At 44.8% G+C, this 16,153-nt stretch overlaps 1 protein-coding gene across 2 annotated transcripts in view; it reads left to right on the top strand.

The window, feature by feature from the left end:
• The window catches only part of MYO10 (myosin X), a 206,989-nt gene that overhangs the window by 26,940 nt on the left and 163,896 nt on the right, over positions 1-16,153 (top strand). The window lies entirely within an intron of this gene.

Raw genomic sequence — 16,153 nt, 5'->3', positions numbered from 1 at the left:
GGGCAGTTTTGGGTGAAAGCACATACTTTCTACTGCTTGATGTAGAATTAATTGTCTAGCTTTATTTGTTTTAACTCCAAACCCCCAATAACTCATAATGAGTCGACATTGCAATTAAGAGTTCAAGAATTTAGAAAACATTGCTGTTGAAATTGCCGTAGAGTTCTGTGTTACAGTAAACAGATACGTTTTTCTTCCCTTCGGTTAAATTGCCCTGTGACTTTTTTTTTTTTTTTTTTTTTTAATGTACCAAGTTCTCCGGAACTATTTTAATCATACACTGGGTGTATACACTTACCATTCTTAGAGCAACTTTAATTTATTACACTCTTATTCAGAAGGAAAAAGACCCGCTCAGCCTCTCTCTCCGGGTATTGTTATGCTAAGGAGGGTTCCGTTGGGACCAGTAACGTGACAGTGATTCCTAGGTGCCTTTGCTGGCCATCACTGGGGAACATCTGTAAGTACGCTCCCTAAAATGAGAAAAAGCAGAAGAAAAGAAGACTTTGCTTTCATGTCTTTGCAAACCCACCACCATCTGAGCTCACAAAATGATGTCTCTAGATTCTAAATCTGTGTTGTCTGGTACTTTATTTTTAAAATTTTTTTTAAAGGTTTTATTTATTAGAGGGAGAGAGAGCACGAGCAAGACAGGAGGCAAGACAGGCTCAGAGAGAACTGCTTACCAGCCAGCCCGCAGCTCCTGAAAGTTTTATCTCGGGAGCGCTTGGAGCTGCCTGTGCTAACTCCTGCTGCTCTGACCCCGAGGAGAGACGTGCAGCCTCTTTCGTGCCTTTGCTCCGGCGGCTCCCGGCCTCCGCTGGCTGCGGGCAGGTGCTGCTTCGAAGAGTCTGCTTATCTCCCAGCCTGTGACTGATGACAGCAAGAGGACACACATACTTGTGGCTCAGCTCTTTCTTAGAACCAAAAGCTCAAGGACTTCTCAAGACAAGTGGGGTCTACAGAGTTTTAGTGACACTCTGCAAATGCCTGATAGCATTGGGTGGCTTGCCCATGATTGTTCTGACTACTGTGTCACCTGCTTTGGCCGTTTTGTCCTTGCTGGTTTTCTGTAATCCACCGGAATTCTTATTTTTGTTATTTATTTTTTTAAGATTTTATTTATTAGAGAGCACGTGCATGTGGGAGGGCACAAGCAGAAGGAGCAGCAGGCAGAGGGAGATGGAGAAGCAGCCTCCCCACTGAGCAGAGAGCCCGATGTGGGGCTCGATCTCAGGACCCCAGGATCATGACCTGAGTCGAAGGCAGATGCTTCACCGACTGAGTCACCCAGGTGCCCTCCACTGGGATTTTTAAACTAAACCTCTCTTGGGAGCTTTTTCTGTCGAGTGAGGGGGTTTGAACCCGTTTGTGTCTCCCCTCTAAATGTTGCTAGATCTTATAGCTAATGCCAGGATGTCCTCAGGGACAGCTGGCACTGTCTCATCTGGAAATTGGGGCATTGGAGATGAGTGGTTGTTTCTCTAGATTTCCAGGGGTTTGTTGACCCACGTCTGTGACATTTTTCTGGAGAACAAAAAAGTTTGGATTGTACCACCTAGGATGCCTTCCAGTTCGCCTGGTGTTCGCAAGAGAGAGCAGCACATGGGCGTTCTGTAGAAGCCTGTAAGGAAGATCTATTGCCATGTGAAAAGCTGAATTGTGGCCTTAAATACAGATTTGCAGGATTTATTGAGGGAAGCTGGTTTCATGTACCATGGGGCACTTTGCATATGTCTTGGGTATGATGATACAGGAGCATTTGTGGTGGTATCGTGGCCTCCCTAAATAATGCTAATAAAGGACTTTTTTGTAGGGGGTGTTCAGCAAGCCAGCTCTGTTCTAGGTATGGTTTTGTGGTGATTTCTAAAAGAACTTCTAAGTGAGCGGGTTTAAACAAAAATGACTTTCAGCTAATTTGAAAACAAACACTTGGGTTGCAGTGAGCGTTAATGATTGAGTAAGTAATTCCTGCAGGGGTGTAGGTCGGCCCTGTGTAGTAAGTTATTCAGGGGCAATGTGTTCAATTTGTGGACAGGATACTTATGTTCCCTAACTTCCTTCTTCTTTCCTTCCTTCTCCTGCCTGGCTTTGCTTGGACCTAATGCTTCCCCTCTAGGGGCAGCTCTTTGGATTAGTGGTTTGAAACCCAGTGCTCTTCTAAGCTGATGTTTTACTTTGCATGGGGTTCCAAAGAAAGCACCAAAGGAGTTCAGACCAGATTTGAGAATCATGGAATTGGTGAATTTGGGAGCGAGGAGGGAAGGGAAAGAGCCCTCTTTTGTTTGGGTAAGCACCTGGAAGGCCTCATCCCGGCGAGGACTAGCACAGCGAAGGAGTGCTTCCCCACCCCCACTGGGCCTGGAATCCTGGTGGGGCCTTCCAGAAATTCCAGTGGTGCACATCTGGAGCCGGTCCCTGGGCGCTGTCCAGGCTTACAAGCTCCCCGGTGTTTGATTCTGCTGCAGAGTCAGGGATGAGAACCTCCCCTCTACACTGGTTTCTGTCTCGTGAGAGTCTATTGGAAGTTTGCTTGGCCACTGGTGTTTGTGGCATCTCACTCATGAGCTGCTCTCCTGCCTGTCGCTGCCTTTCTTCATGAGCCTGTGGAGTGGAGAATGGGCTCCGTTCTGCAGAGCAGAGCAGCCAAGCCAGGAGGACTGCAGGAGGGGGGAGGCTGGGAGCCGGCCTGGGAGGCTTGGCGACCCTGCGTAACCCTCCTTCCTGTCCTGCTCTGTTTTATAAGAGGAGCCGCTCTGCTGGGGGTTCACCATTGAGGGGTTTAATTGCATGCATGCCCTTGCTTCCAGCCCGAGTCAGGCTTTTTACTGAGCGAGGTAATTGGGGGAGAGGGGCTTAAATGGTGGCTGCGGAGGTTTGGGAAGGATGGAGGGAAACACCGAGGGGACTGGACTCCATTCCTGGGAGATGTCCTCTGGTCTCCCGCTGGGAAGGAGCCCCTTTGCTGGGGTGGGCCTGTTCTTAGCGCTGGTCGGTGGAGGCTGCCCGGGAATGGAAAGGGGAGTAGAGGGCCTTCATTTTGGACCAGGGCCACTTTGGTCTAGACACGACCTGGCATCCAGGAGTGGGAGAGAAGCTGACAAGGAGCCAGGAGGAACCGAGAGCAACTTTCCTTTAGCTTCAGGACTGAGAGCTCTGTGTTACCTTCCCCGAGGGAACCCGGACAGATTTGTTTCGCAGGCCCCAGACGTTAGCCCACCCGGGCCCAGCTTAGTCTCCTCATCCACCCCAGTGGGGTCTTATCCGCAACCCCCGGCCCCTGTTTCTGCCTGCCTGTTGATTCTGCTCCAGGAGATCCTGAGAATATCCAAGTTTTGAGTGGCCGAGTCTTTTGAACGGAGAGGGGATTAGAAGTTGATACCTTAAAATGACTTGGCCGCTGTACTGTTTTGTTTTCTTGTTTTTATAAGAACATAGTTGGAAAAGAGTCTGTTGCATTGTAAAACAATATAATTCGGCCTAGGTTTTATTGCTAAGTGGGAAGGCAGTTTTAGTCCTTCGTGGTTTCTAGAGCTCTGTCGAGAGAGTCTGAGGACTTTTTTTTTTTCTTCTTCTTGAACCGGACAAAGGTGAATGCTTTCTTTGTTCAGTTGTGCAGAGCTGTTAAGAGTTTATGGACGGTGATTAAGGAGAGCGGGTAAGCCACTTTACATCGTAGCTCAGCCTACACTGGCACTTGGCTGATTTGCAGAAAATTGACCTTTCAGCTTGGTTTCCACCTGCCAGTTCATCCCTTGTGTGAGGCCTGCTTCCTTTGTCAACACCCCAGGTGCAGGCCCTGCGTGTGCATGCCCAGATGGGTCCTTGTGGCATCAAGCTTCAATCATCTATTTCAACTTTGTCCTCCCCTGGACTGCAAGCCTCTGGAAGCAAGGTTTGTGTGTTGCTAATCTTTGGACTGTGTCTCTGGCACAGCATCTCTGTTGCTCGCTCAGTCAGAGGCCACTTCTCTACGTGAGGGATTCCTGATGATACATTCACCGTCGTTATCAGCCAGTTTAGTCCTCACAGATACCTGGGGGTAGGTAGTATTTCTGTCTCTTCTGTAGATGGGGAAACGCAGACTCATGGTGTTTAATGTGTCCCAAGCCACATGGCAAAGCTGTAGTGAAGCCAGGATTCCCATTCAAGCGGTTTGACCCCCTGGACTGAGTCATCACTTGAAACCACTACACTCCAGTCCAACGACGAGAAAACCCCCCAGCCAAGGAGGATTCTACAAAATACCTGACTTGTGCGCCTCCAAACTGTTAAGGCCGTTAAACAAGGAATGTCTGAGAGACTGTGACACACCAGGGAAAAACCTAAGGCGGCATGACAACTAGTTAGAATGTTCTGGATGGTATTCTGGGACAGAAAAAGGACATGAGGGGAAAACTGGTGGGATTGTGAAGTATGGAGCTTGCTTTGAAGTTCCTTAGCTGTGACAGACATGCCCTCGCCGTGTGAGAGGTCAGCAACGGGGGGACCTTGGGTGAGGGATGTATGGGGACTCCTATTATCTTTGCAGCTTCTCTGAAAAATGTGAAAGTAGCCTGAAATTAAAAGTGTATTTAAAACAGAAACCACAAGCCCCACTGCGTTGCACAGCCTGTCTGGTGTGTCACACTCAAGGGGCTCTCACGTCCTCATGCCTTTTATGTAGATAAAATCTCGGTAGAACAAATACAGGCATTTATGGGATTAAGAAATGTTTCCATCCTCTTCAGCCCCCTCCCACCCCCCACCACGTTCCTGGTGGGTGTAGCTTGTATTTAGAAGTGATTTTTAAATCCCTCCCAAGGTAAAAGCATCCAAAGTCACAGTTTTGGAGAAAAGGTTTGTTCAGGTGGTGAAACTGGGCCTGTACGTTCTTAGGTTCTCCAGCAAGGCATTCAGAGGAGAGCTGTCAAAGCAGTGGGTGACTGACGGCCGATCTGGACGTGACCGAAGGTGCCTGTAGCAAGACCCCGGGTGTAGGGGTAGCGGCAAGGCCACGTTGTGCTGGAGAGCCCTGCGGCTTTGGAGCGCTCGGCTGAGCCAGCTCAGGCCATCCCATGTGATCTCTTTGTGCTGGTACAACAGGCAAGCCATGTGGACCGTCGTTTTGTGCAGAGAGCCCTCACGTCACTGACGCAGGAGTCCACACCTTCGAGGGGAGTGTCCAGGGTGGTCTCTAAGACCTCCTGCCGAAACCCTGGCCGCCCCTCCTCTCTCTGTGAGCAGCACAGTTCTTGCAGATTCCACTGTGCATTTACTGAGCGTGGAGCAGAGCCCTGGGGCGGGGTTTGGGGTTGGGAATGAATGAATGAATTCTCAGCCCTCATCTAGGGTGTCCGGCCCTGTTCTAGGTGCTGGAGATTCAACGGTCTAAAACTAACCCATTCCTGCCTTCTGTAATACAAAGGACGTAAATCCTATCCTGCATCAAATAGTCAAAGCACTGAAATAACTATGGTTTCGGGGTTCTAGGGAAAGCCTAGAAAAACCAGCTGTGGTCACTTATAAGTTTCTTGATGAGTGAATTGCTTTCTGGATGTCTTCTGAAAGTCATGACATTTGTGTGTTACAAAAATAATAACTGATACATCTTTGTTTGTGAACCATGGAGACTCCATGAAAAGCAGTGTAAACGGAAAAGAGGGCTTTCTTGATGTATGGAATAAGGGAGGTCAGGGATGACGATGGCCTATGCAATAGAGGATCCAGGGAGGGAATGAAGTCAGAGGTGAGTCTGTCTCTTTCTTGGTCTCTCTTCCTCGCGTCTTTTGTTATTTGTGATGTAATTCAAATATCCTAAAATCCACCCTTTTGAAGTATGCAAGTCAGTGGTTTTTTGTATATTCACTAATTACTAGTACTAGTATATTAGCACATATTAATACTAGTCTAGACTAATGGTTGCACAACCATCACTATCTGATTCTAGAAGATTTTCATCGCTCCAAAAACACAAAAACAAAAAGAAAAACAAGAGCCCTACACCTGTCAGCCCTCACTGCCTACACCCAGCCTCAGGCAACAATCAGTCTGCTTTCTGTCTCCATGGATTTACCTTTGGGAAGGTTCATAGAAATGGAATCCAACCATACGTGGTCCTTTGTGGCTTCTTCCACTTAGCGTAACATTTTCACATCTCACCCATGCTGTAATGTGTATCAGGTCTTCATCGTTTTTATCACTGAGTAATATTCCATCATATGAACGTACCGCATTTTAGGAAAATCTGTTCATCAGTTCATGGACTATGAGGGTTATTTCCACTTTTGGGGCTACTGTGAGTGATGCTGCTATGAACATTCATATACAAGTTTCGACGTGTGGACGTATATTTTCATTTCTCTTGGGTAGATACCCAAGAACGGAATTCCTGGGCCGTACGGTGATGTTACGTTTACCCTTTTGAGGAACCGCTGGACCACGTTCCAGAGCAGCTGTGCCCTCGTACCTTCTGACCAGCAGTGTATGCGGGTCCCAGTTTCTCCACATTCTTGCCAACATGCAATCTGTCTTTTTGATTAGATTATTTTTAAGCACCTTTTAATCCAGGAAGTATGATATTATGAAAAACACCCACTGCTTTTGAAATTTAATAAAGTTCTGCAAAGGAATTAGTGTGTATGCCACAGAAGTGAGAAATAGCTGTTTTAAGTTTATTTACTTCCTATTATGTTCTTGGTTCATTCATTTTTAGGAAGTAATGGCAAACTTCCATTCCAAGTAAATTTGTGTTTTGTTTTCCCCTAAAAACAGATAAGATAATCTTAATGAAGTCCTGTTCTGGCTACAATCAGTTTTTATTTGTAGGTTTGTTTGTTGTTTTGTTTTTAATTATTCTGGTTAAGAATAGGAAAGAACAATGAACTCCAGGAAAGAAGAGGTGAAGGGCATCTGGTATTATATTCCCTGAAGAGTGCAAACATCTTGTGATGGTCTTTTATTGCCCCTTCTGTTCTAATTCCTACTGTTCTCACTAAAAAGAAGAAAGGACTGCAGGTTTAAGGTCCTTAAGGGAGGATTTCTCACTGGTTTTTGAGAGTTCTTAGCATCAGAACAGTTTTATTCGTTTTATAAAATCTGTGTGTCCTTTCTTCCATTTACCCATTTGTCTTTCTTGCCTTGGTCTCCTTATGTTACATACTTACTGCCTTTGGAAGAGAGTGGATGGGGAAGATGTTAGAAAAGGGGTACTTTATCTGGGATATACTGTAAGCTCTTCAGAGCAGCAACAATTCTGTATTCTGTTGAATCTTTCATAGTGCCTGGTACAAAATAGGGGGTGCAAAAGATATTTGTAGGAGGAATGGGCTGGTGGGTGGATGTGTGACTTACGGATGGATGGATGAATTTTAGGTGTGTTGACTGATTCTTTAGCCCTAGTTTGTTCTCTTGTCTGTGTTGGCTATGTGATGATTGGTTGAGAGATGGGCTAGTTTCATTTTCGTTCCTTGGATTCTCAGTGTATGAGATGATCTCAGCAGCTTGGGGATGTTTCATTTCTTTCAATATTAAATTCTTTCCGGAATTATTTCTAGACACTGTAGTTTACAAGAGTAACTAAAAAGCTGTTTTAAGGAATTGTGAAGAAGGTAGAAAAAAATTAGAATTTAAAACCAGGACTGAATCATTTGGCAATTTGGACCCCATAGCCATGAAATAAACCCTTTCCAGCATCACGTGGTCATAATTTAGGCATCTCGCCACCTAGCGTAGTTTGTTTGGTTTTGATTTTTGGATCAGGAGGGGGAGATGCCAATGAGTCTTTGTATCTTTACCTGGGGAACAGTGAGCAAAGATTAGTTTCTGGTTGGTGATGCTTTTTCTCGTTTTCTTTCTTCTTCTTCTCCCTTTCTACCTCCTACCATTCATACACTTTTCATGTCCTCCTCTGCATGGAAGCTGCCATGCGAAGTAGCTGAGAGTGGTAATAGAGTTTGACCCTCTGGGCAGGACAACAGGAACAATGTGAGTGCCTCACGATCCTTCTTGGTGGCAGCGGTGGGGGAGGGGAGGATGACGTCCTAAGGAGTTATCCAAAGACATGGGACGAATAGTCCGTGAACTTTATATAATGAATGCAGACAGGCCTCCGTTTGCAGCCATACTGGTTTTTAGGTGTGTTTGAGTTGCTGGGGACGCTACACGTCTACCTCTGGAAATAGAATTGTACATCGTCCTTAGGCCCATAGGCGAGGCCAGGAACTGATGTTAGCGAGGATGAGGATGACCTAGCTGAAAGCCAAAATCACTTGTAGCTACAAATAGCTGGAATGCACTCTTAATAAAATATAGTATTTCAATACCATCAAGGATTCTAGAGGCCTGTCTGGGGAGTTATCTAACACTTCTGGCATCGTCTTAGGGTGGGGGCGATAATGTGTGTGAGTCTGGAGCAGAATGTCTGCAACACGTTTTCCTCTGGAATCTAATGGTGGCATCAGCCCTGATGGGCCTAGGACAGTTGCTGGGGTTGCCTATACAGAAAACAAAAGGCATCGCTGTTTCACAGCCAACAGTAAGATGGTACAAACTGGGGGTCCTCGAGCCACACATTTCCATCATCACCGGCTGTAGGCTTGCAGTTTCTCTCTTGAACTTCCCTTTTTTTAAATCTTTCCCTCCTCTGCGGCTGGTGCAGATGGAACTCTGGCCTCAGCACCTAGTTGAATTCTGCATCTTTTGAGACCTGAGCCTAAAACCACCCAGGGTCCCTTGAGAGTCTAAGGAGCCCCGGGCCTGGTTGAAGTGTTCCTCTTTGGAATCTGATACAATTCTTGAGAAATCATTGCCAGCCTCAGGTCTAATGCCCTGCCGTCACGAGGTGAGGAAATGAGTCTGAGATCACTCAGTCTTGTGGGCCCCACACTCTGCATGCTGTGTGGCCAGGGGATGGAAAGACCACCCACTGGTGTGGGGTTGCTGGGAGTCAGTGGTCCCCTGACCCTTCCCTCTGTTTCCACGGCCCCTCTTGAGGGGTGGCCATCCCTGGAGGGGAGAAGTCTTGGGTTTCACCTTCCCTGTTCATTTCTGGGGAAAAAGGCTGCTGGGTCTGTCCGCAGCCAGAAGTCGTTTGTCCCCACTGCCTGTGGTCCTGCCGCAGCTTTCACACTCACTTTGTGCAAGGGCTTCTGCCCCTCTCTCCATTCTTGTGTGCACCTTATTCAAACTTCTGACAAGTTTTGTGTTGGGGTTTGCGAGCAGCGGGGGGTTGAAATAGCTTCTGAGGGCTAAGAGCGCTGGACAGGTTTTGTCTGTACTGTTCAGTCATCTGTGTAAAAACAAGAAATGTCTGTTTTGATTCACATTAAAAACAAAACAGACTGGACAGAGGGAGAAAAAGGAGAGAGTCCCTCTCGCACCACCATCAAACTGTCTGCCTCCTTGACCTTTCTCCTTGTTTGTCAAACACTTTGAATCCTATAGCCACCCCCTTCCTTCTCCATGCACCTGGTTTAATGTCCCCAGAAATTAGATCTGCCCCAGGTATGCTGTACCTGGGCCGATCCTACTCTGGGAAGTTGTGGAAATTCCTAGAACGTAAACAATGGAGTCTGCTTTCTATTAATGAGGTCGCTGACAATGAGTGGTTTTGATAACTCTAATTGGCTGTGGCTGTAGAACTTTGTATCACTCTAGCTTTGTGGTTCTCAACTAAGACTGTCCCCTCTCCCCCAATAAATAATTTCCTCGACCAAAATGTCACTAATACCAGGTTGAGAAACCAGCTTTAGGGTTTTGTGTGTTGTAAAAGTCAGGTGCCTTTTAAGGTGGATTTGAATAATCAGAATTAAAAAAAATATGTTGAAAAGTTGATTCTACTTCCAACAGAAAAAAAAAAAGGACTATAAAACAGGAGAGATCTCATTTATACATGCAAGCTAACCTCCCTACCCCGCACCCCCACCCCCAAAAAAGAACTTGTACAGAGAACGGATCAGTAGTTTGCACGGGGTGGGGGGGGGAGATGGAAGAAGTAGGTAAAGGGGGTCAAAAGGTACCAACTTCCAGTTATAAATAAGTCCTGGGAATGTAGTGTACACACGGTGAATATAGTTATTAATACCGTATTGTATATTTGAAAGCTGCTAAGAGAGATCTTAAAAGTTCTCATCCCAAGAAAAAGCATCGTAACTGTGGGTGCTGACGGATATTAGCTAGACTTATTGTGGTGATCGTTTCACAATACGTGCGAGTGTTGAGTCATGTACACCTGACACTATTATAATGTTACCTGTCAATTATATCTCGATTTAAAAAAATGGAGAAAAGGTGCTATTTAAATCCTTCATACTGTACTATCTGCATCCAGTTTCTAGAATTCAATATGATCAGGAACAGGGTCTGCCAGACCCTGCCACAGCCTTCTGTATTAGATGTCTTAGACGATGCCAAGTTAGAAGTCATTCCGTGTAGAAGAGGAGAACTTTCCTTTGGTTGCTGAATTTATTACGGATTTAATTAATTTTAATGCTTTTTTTTTTTTTTTAACTGAGCTTTGTATCCATCGTGAGGCTTGAACTCACGACCCTGAGATCAAGCGTTGCATGCTTTACCAGTTGAGCTAGCCAGGCACCCCTACTACAGATTTAAAGAGCCCTGTTAATGTAGCCATTACAGACTTATTTGATCCTTTTGTCTTTAAGAAAAAAAAAAAAATCACATTTCCAAACAAATTGTGACTTTATCACGTAGGTGGTTAGAGAATCCTAAACCGCGGTACTTATTAACACAGGCCAAGTAGGAAAAGTAGGTCTGGTGCTCTGTTCTGGGTCTGAGGCTGGGTTGTGTGTTTGGGTAAAGAATGTTCTCTTTTCTGTGAATCTGTAATTAGAACATGCCACACAGCATGGTATTTAAAGCCCATCATCATTATCTCTTTTTAGGGTTGTTTCCCTACCTTATTTTTAAACTTAAATTTTTTTTTTCAAAGTTCAAAAGAGAAAATCATTTTTAAAATCAGAAGGGAAACACAGCACTTTTTAAAAGTAGATTGAAATCTATGCTGGTGATTTTATCCCTCTTTAGGAGGGATCAGCAAACATTGTGTGGAAAGGGCCAGGAGGTAAAAATTTCAGGCTGCTTCATGTTGCCATGGTGGTGAGAAAGAGCCAGATAAAATTCCTTGCCCAGGGAGGAGGTCAGCAGTTGGCTGGGGATTTATGAGTATCTTCCAGGGTGAGGGGCTAATAATTAAGCACCGTGAGACAATGATACAATCTGCCACAGTCTCATCTTTGGATTAGTTTGGGCAAGTCTCCCGTGTGGTCTCTCAGCCCCTCGTTGACATTAGTGGAGAGCAGGGACTGGAATTCAACACAGATCTTCAGTTTCCGCTCGGCCCGTACCCTGATTGTTTATGCGTGCGTGCGTCTGTGTATGTTTCTTGATCTCTCGTTGCCCAGTTATAGAGACATGATTGGGTTTTTCCCAACACAGAATGGTTAAGAATGTGTGTGTACAATCGAGAAGTATGTAGGTTTGGAAATCAACTTTTTTTTTTAATGATTTGGAAGAGTTCCATTGTATGGATTTATTACATTTTATGTGTCTCTATACCATTAATGGTCATTTGAATGATTTTTAGTATTTTGCTGTTAATGGTGCAGCTCCAAATATTTGCAGGCAAGACTTTTTTTTTTTTTTTTAAAGATTTTATTTATTTATTAGAGAGAGACAACATGACTGGGGGTGGGCGTGGCGGCCAAAGGGAGAAGCAGACTCCCCACTGAACAGGAAGTGATCCCAGGACCCTGAGATCATGACCTGAACCGAAGGCCGGTGCTTAACCAACTGAACCACCCAGCGCCCTCGCATGCAGGACTTCTTGAAACATTTCTTTTGCGGAGGTAGGATCTCTAAGAGTTGAATTGTGGGAACCCATGGTAAGATTGTGTTGAGCTGTTTAAGAAACTGCCAAACTGTGTTCTAAAGCGGGTGTACCATTTTACATCCTCACTAACACTTAGTACAGTCTGTATTTTTTTTATTATATCCAGGAAGTCATTTGTTGGTATGGAAAGTGGAACCCCTGTGAACCTCACTTTTAGAGATGGGGAGGCAAGTCATACTATCCCATCTTACAGGACTGCTCCAGATCAAAGGGGATGGGAGCTTTTGTGTGAGGGCTTTGTATCGTAAGACTGTTACTGGTGATTATGTGCAGGAAAGTTCTTAGCTGTTAAATTTCACACATATCCATCTCAGAGATTAGGATGAAAACTTGTCCAAGTTTTAATAACATGTGTATGTTATGATCAAACTTACAAAGACGTTTTTAAACTCAAGTTGTGAGCTTTCTCCATATGCTAGGTTGCCTGTATTGTGCATTGAATTATCAGCCTTATTTAACAATGACAGAATATAATGTCTTGCATATGGTGGGCAAATTTTTCTTCCCCATGCAAACTTGGATGGTCTGGTAAATGTCTGCTTGTGACTTCATTTCCAAGGGCCTGTGGGTGGCCTCTTTTCTGGACCTGGGCATATGTGTTCTAACCGAATAGAATGGAGGTAGAACGTTTGGGGGCTCAGAAAACCCACCAAGAACAATCTACGTAAAAATATCCACTTCAGTTTTACTCTGTAGTTCTGATTTCATGAAAATTTCCTGTTTCAGCTTTTTTGAGGAACAAAGGGAGTGTTGCGTTTTTTAAAAGATTTTTATTTGAGAGAGAATGAGAGAGAGAGAACATGGGAGGGGAGAGGGTTAGGGGGAGAGGGTTAGAGGGAGAAGCAGACTCCCCGCCGAGCAGAGAGCCCAATATGGGGACTCCATCCCAGGACTCCAGGATCATGACCTGAGCCACCCAGGCACCCAAAGGGAGTGTTTCGAATGCATTTCCCTTCCTACCGGTGGAAGACGCGGCTGTAGGCCTGGTGGAGCTGGCCAACAGGCTTGAGATTTGCAGTCGGGCGGATTTCCTAGAACTCGCTTATCAGCAGCGGTTCACACCTATTGAAAAAGACCTTTGGACTGAGGAAGTTGAACCGTGTGTTTGATCGTGTCGGACTGGGTCAACAAAGGCTTCATGGTACCTTCGCAGAAGGTAGAAAACATCACAACAGAACTCAAGGGAAAGAAACTGCATGCTGTGTAGATTCTGGAAGTTAGGAGGCTTATGTTAGTCCTCGTGACGATGTACATTAATTCATCAGTGTCTTGTAATAAAATATTTGATTCTTACTAAATAGATAATTTTAATAAATGGGAAACATGAAATTTTGATAAAAATAGTGCAGGTGATGGTCCTAGCAAACAAGGCTTTGGACTTAGGATTTGGAAGACAGGACCACGGTGAATGATTATTTCATGATTTTACCTGACGAGTAAAAGTTCTCACCTTCTAGATCTTTGAAAGTTTCCATTTGAGTGAGTGTGTGTGTGTGTGTGTGTGTGTGTGTAGGTATTTTTCAGAGCTTTAATATGTTGCAGTCTCTAATGTGTATATTAAAAAGAGGATAGAAATGGGGAACCTTGAGGGCTTCAGAGGGGAGGGGGTGGGGGAATGGGATAGACTGGTGATGGGTAGTAAGGGGGGCACGTATTGCCTGGTGCACTGGGTGTTATACGTAACTAATGAAGCATCGAGCTTTACATCAGAAACCAGGGATGTACTGTATGGTGACTAACATAATAAAAAAAACATTAAAAAAAAAAGAAATGGGGAGACTGGCTTGATCTCAGGGTTATCAGTTCAAGCCCCATATTGGGTGTAGAGATCACTTAAATAGATAAAAATAGTTCAGGCACTTGGAAGTCTTTTTCTAGATCATTACAGATGATGTAGTTTTGGTGTGGAGTGATATGTGAGAGAACAGTCCTAGAGGATGGCAGAAGTAAATGTTCTTTTTGGAAGCAGCTGTTTGCTAATAAATCAGGACTGACAGGCAGTTGGAAGTGGAATTCTTGGTGTTACCTGTGTCTCAGCCTGAACTCCCCATCGGAGGCACGGGACTGACTCCAGAGGGGGCCTCACCCCTCTTGATGTTCAGTGTGTTCTTTAAATAAGGCAGGCTTCTGGATTTATAGAGAAATACTTCCTATTCATTTTTGATGCTGCATATGATTGTGGAGGATTTCAACCCCTCTTTGGAGGGAAGGTTGAAGTACGGAGTTAATACCTTAAAACCTGCATAATAAGGAGAAAGGGAATGCCCATGGGGAGGGCTTCTGTAGGGTTATAACAGGCCATGCTGGGAGAGCCAGTCACAGGGAACAGGAGAGCTGGCCCCAAACACTTTGACCAGACTCAATGTTGACTTGGGAGCCCGACTAAGGGTGGTGACAGCAAAAGTTCTAGTTCCTGGCTGGTGTAAACAAGGTCATCATTGGCAAAAAAGGAGTAATTTTTAAGTCAGATTTTGTTTTAAAGATTTTTTTTTTTTAATAATTTTTAAGTAATCTCTATACCCAACGTGGGACTCGAACTTATAACCCCGACATCAAGGGCTGCCTGCTCTGCTGACTGAGCCAGCCAGGAGCCCCAAGTCAGATTTTTGTATCTTCTTAAATTTTCCCTCCTGGCAGAGTAAGAGGACAGATGGTTATGTATGTGATAACTGGCCACTTGAAATGACCTGTGTGTGTTATATTCTAATTATTCATTGATTCATTCATTTATGAATTACTTCAAGGAGACAAATAGTATGATATGTAGACCGAGCGTGGAGTCAGAGGGATGTGAGACATGGCTCAGTCGCCAGCTGTGTGATGGCAAGCAAGGACTTGGGCTCCGAGCTTCAGTTTCCTCCTGGAGGCGAGATTCCTATCTTATGAGGGTTAGTATTAAATCCAGTGTCCTCAAGTCTCTTAGCACATGACCATGACACATCATGGGCACTCCATTACTGGAAGTTAGGTACTATTTTTGCTATTGATAAACACAATTTAAAGTAGCATAAAGTGGGGGTGCCCGCGTGTGTCAGTCAGTTAAGCATCCGACTCTTGATTTCGGCTCAGGTCATGATCTCAGGGTTGTGAGATTGAGTCCCGCATTGGGCTACACAGTGGGCACGGAGCCTGCTTAAGATTCTCTCTCTCCCTCTTCCCCTCCCCCTGCCAATGCTCTCTCTCAAAAAAATAAAATAAAATCCTGTACAAAAAAAACCCCCAAAAAACCCCAAAACCATAAAGTGATGAGTTTACTTCTTTATCCCCTGCCAACTCTGTGTTGAGAGACTAGTAGTCGCCCCTTAAACGGCAGGTTGAATATACTATAATCAATATATTTTAAATATTTCACTGAACATTTGAAATCAACACAAATTAGGCCAAGAAAAGGAGGTTGAAAGTTCTAGAAAAAGTTCCTTGTAAGTGCCACTTCAAGTGATAACTTAGGTATCGTATTTCCACATGAACACACGGCATCGTAAGGATGTGCTTGTTAAGAGTGTCATTTTTGTTGGGATTGATGAAATTGAGCAAAGTAGAAATAACTTGATGAGAAATTAAAGCTCAGTGTTACATTCCATCACGCGGGCATACATCACACAGATAATTCTGTATAATTTGACCAGTGAACACCCAGTGATTTCTTCAAACTTTTATCACTTGTTCTTGGAAACAAGTGGTTTTCATGTTGTGAAATTAAAGGAAGAGGAAGTTCATCGTTGGAAAGGTAAATAGTATGCTTGTTTCATTTGTCCAGTGGGGACATAAAACATGGCAATAAAATGAACGCCAAAAAATAGGCCCCAGGTGAAAACAATAGGATCTGGACATTTCTGTGTCGGGCTACAGACCACTGGCGTGTGTTGGGTAGTTTGGCGGAATCCTAGCAAACTTCACACCGGTGTGTTGGGTTCTGATCTTTTCTAAAACTTCCATCCTTCTCTTTGGGAGTTGATTTGACACATGGATTTGGAAGTCAGACTGTTCGAATGCCATTCAGGCGGGCATGCGCGTGGGGCTTGGAGCTGGGAAGAGGGGCGCCAGCAGATCCCAATGAGTTTTCAGCGCAGAGTGGAGCAATGTAGGGACCTGGTTAAACTTGTTTCTGGAACCCAACTGCCTGGGGTCAGGTTCTGTCTGTCTCGTGGTGCTGGGTGAGTTACTCTGTCTCTAGGCCTTCAGGTCTCCCTCTGTAAAGCCGGTAATAACAGGGCCTGTCTCAAGGGCCTTTGTGAGTGAAACGAGGTCATCTGCATAAAGCAC

The sequence above is a fragment of the Ursus arctos genome, unplaced genomic scaffold (assembly GCF_023065955.2).
Source record: "Ursus arctos isolate Adak ecotype North America unplaced genomic scaffold, UrsArc2.0 scaffold_15, whole genome shotgun sequence".
NCBI classification, from domain to species: Eukaryota; Metazoa; Chordata; class Mammalia; order Carnivora; family Ursidae; genus Ursus; species Ursus arctos.
The sequence above is the reverse complement of the archived record's forward strand: the minus strand, read 5'-3'. Positions and strand labels throughout refer to the sequence as shown.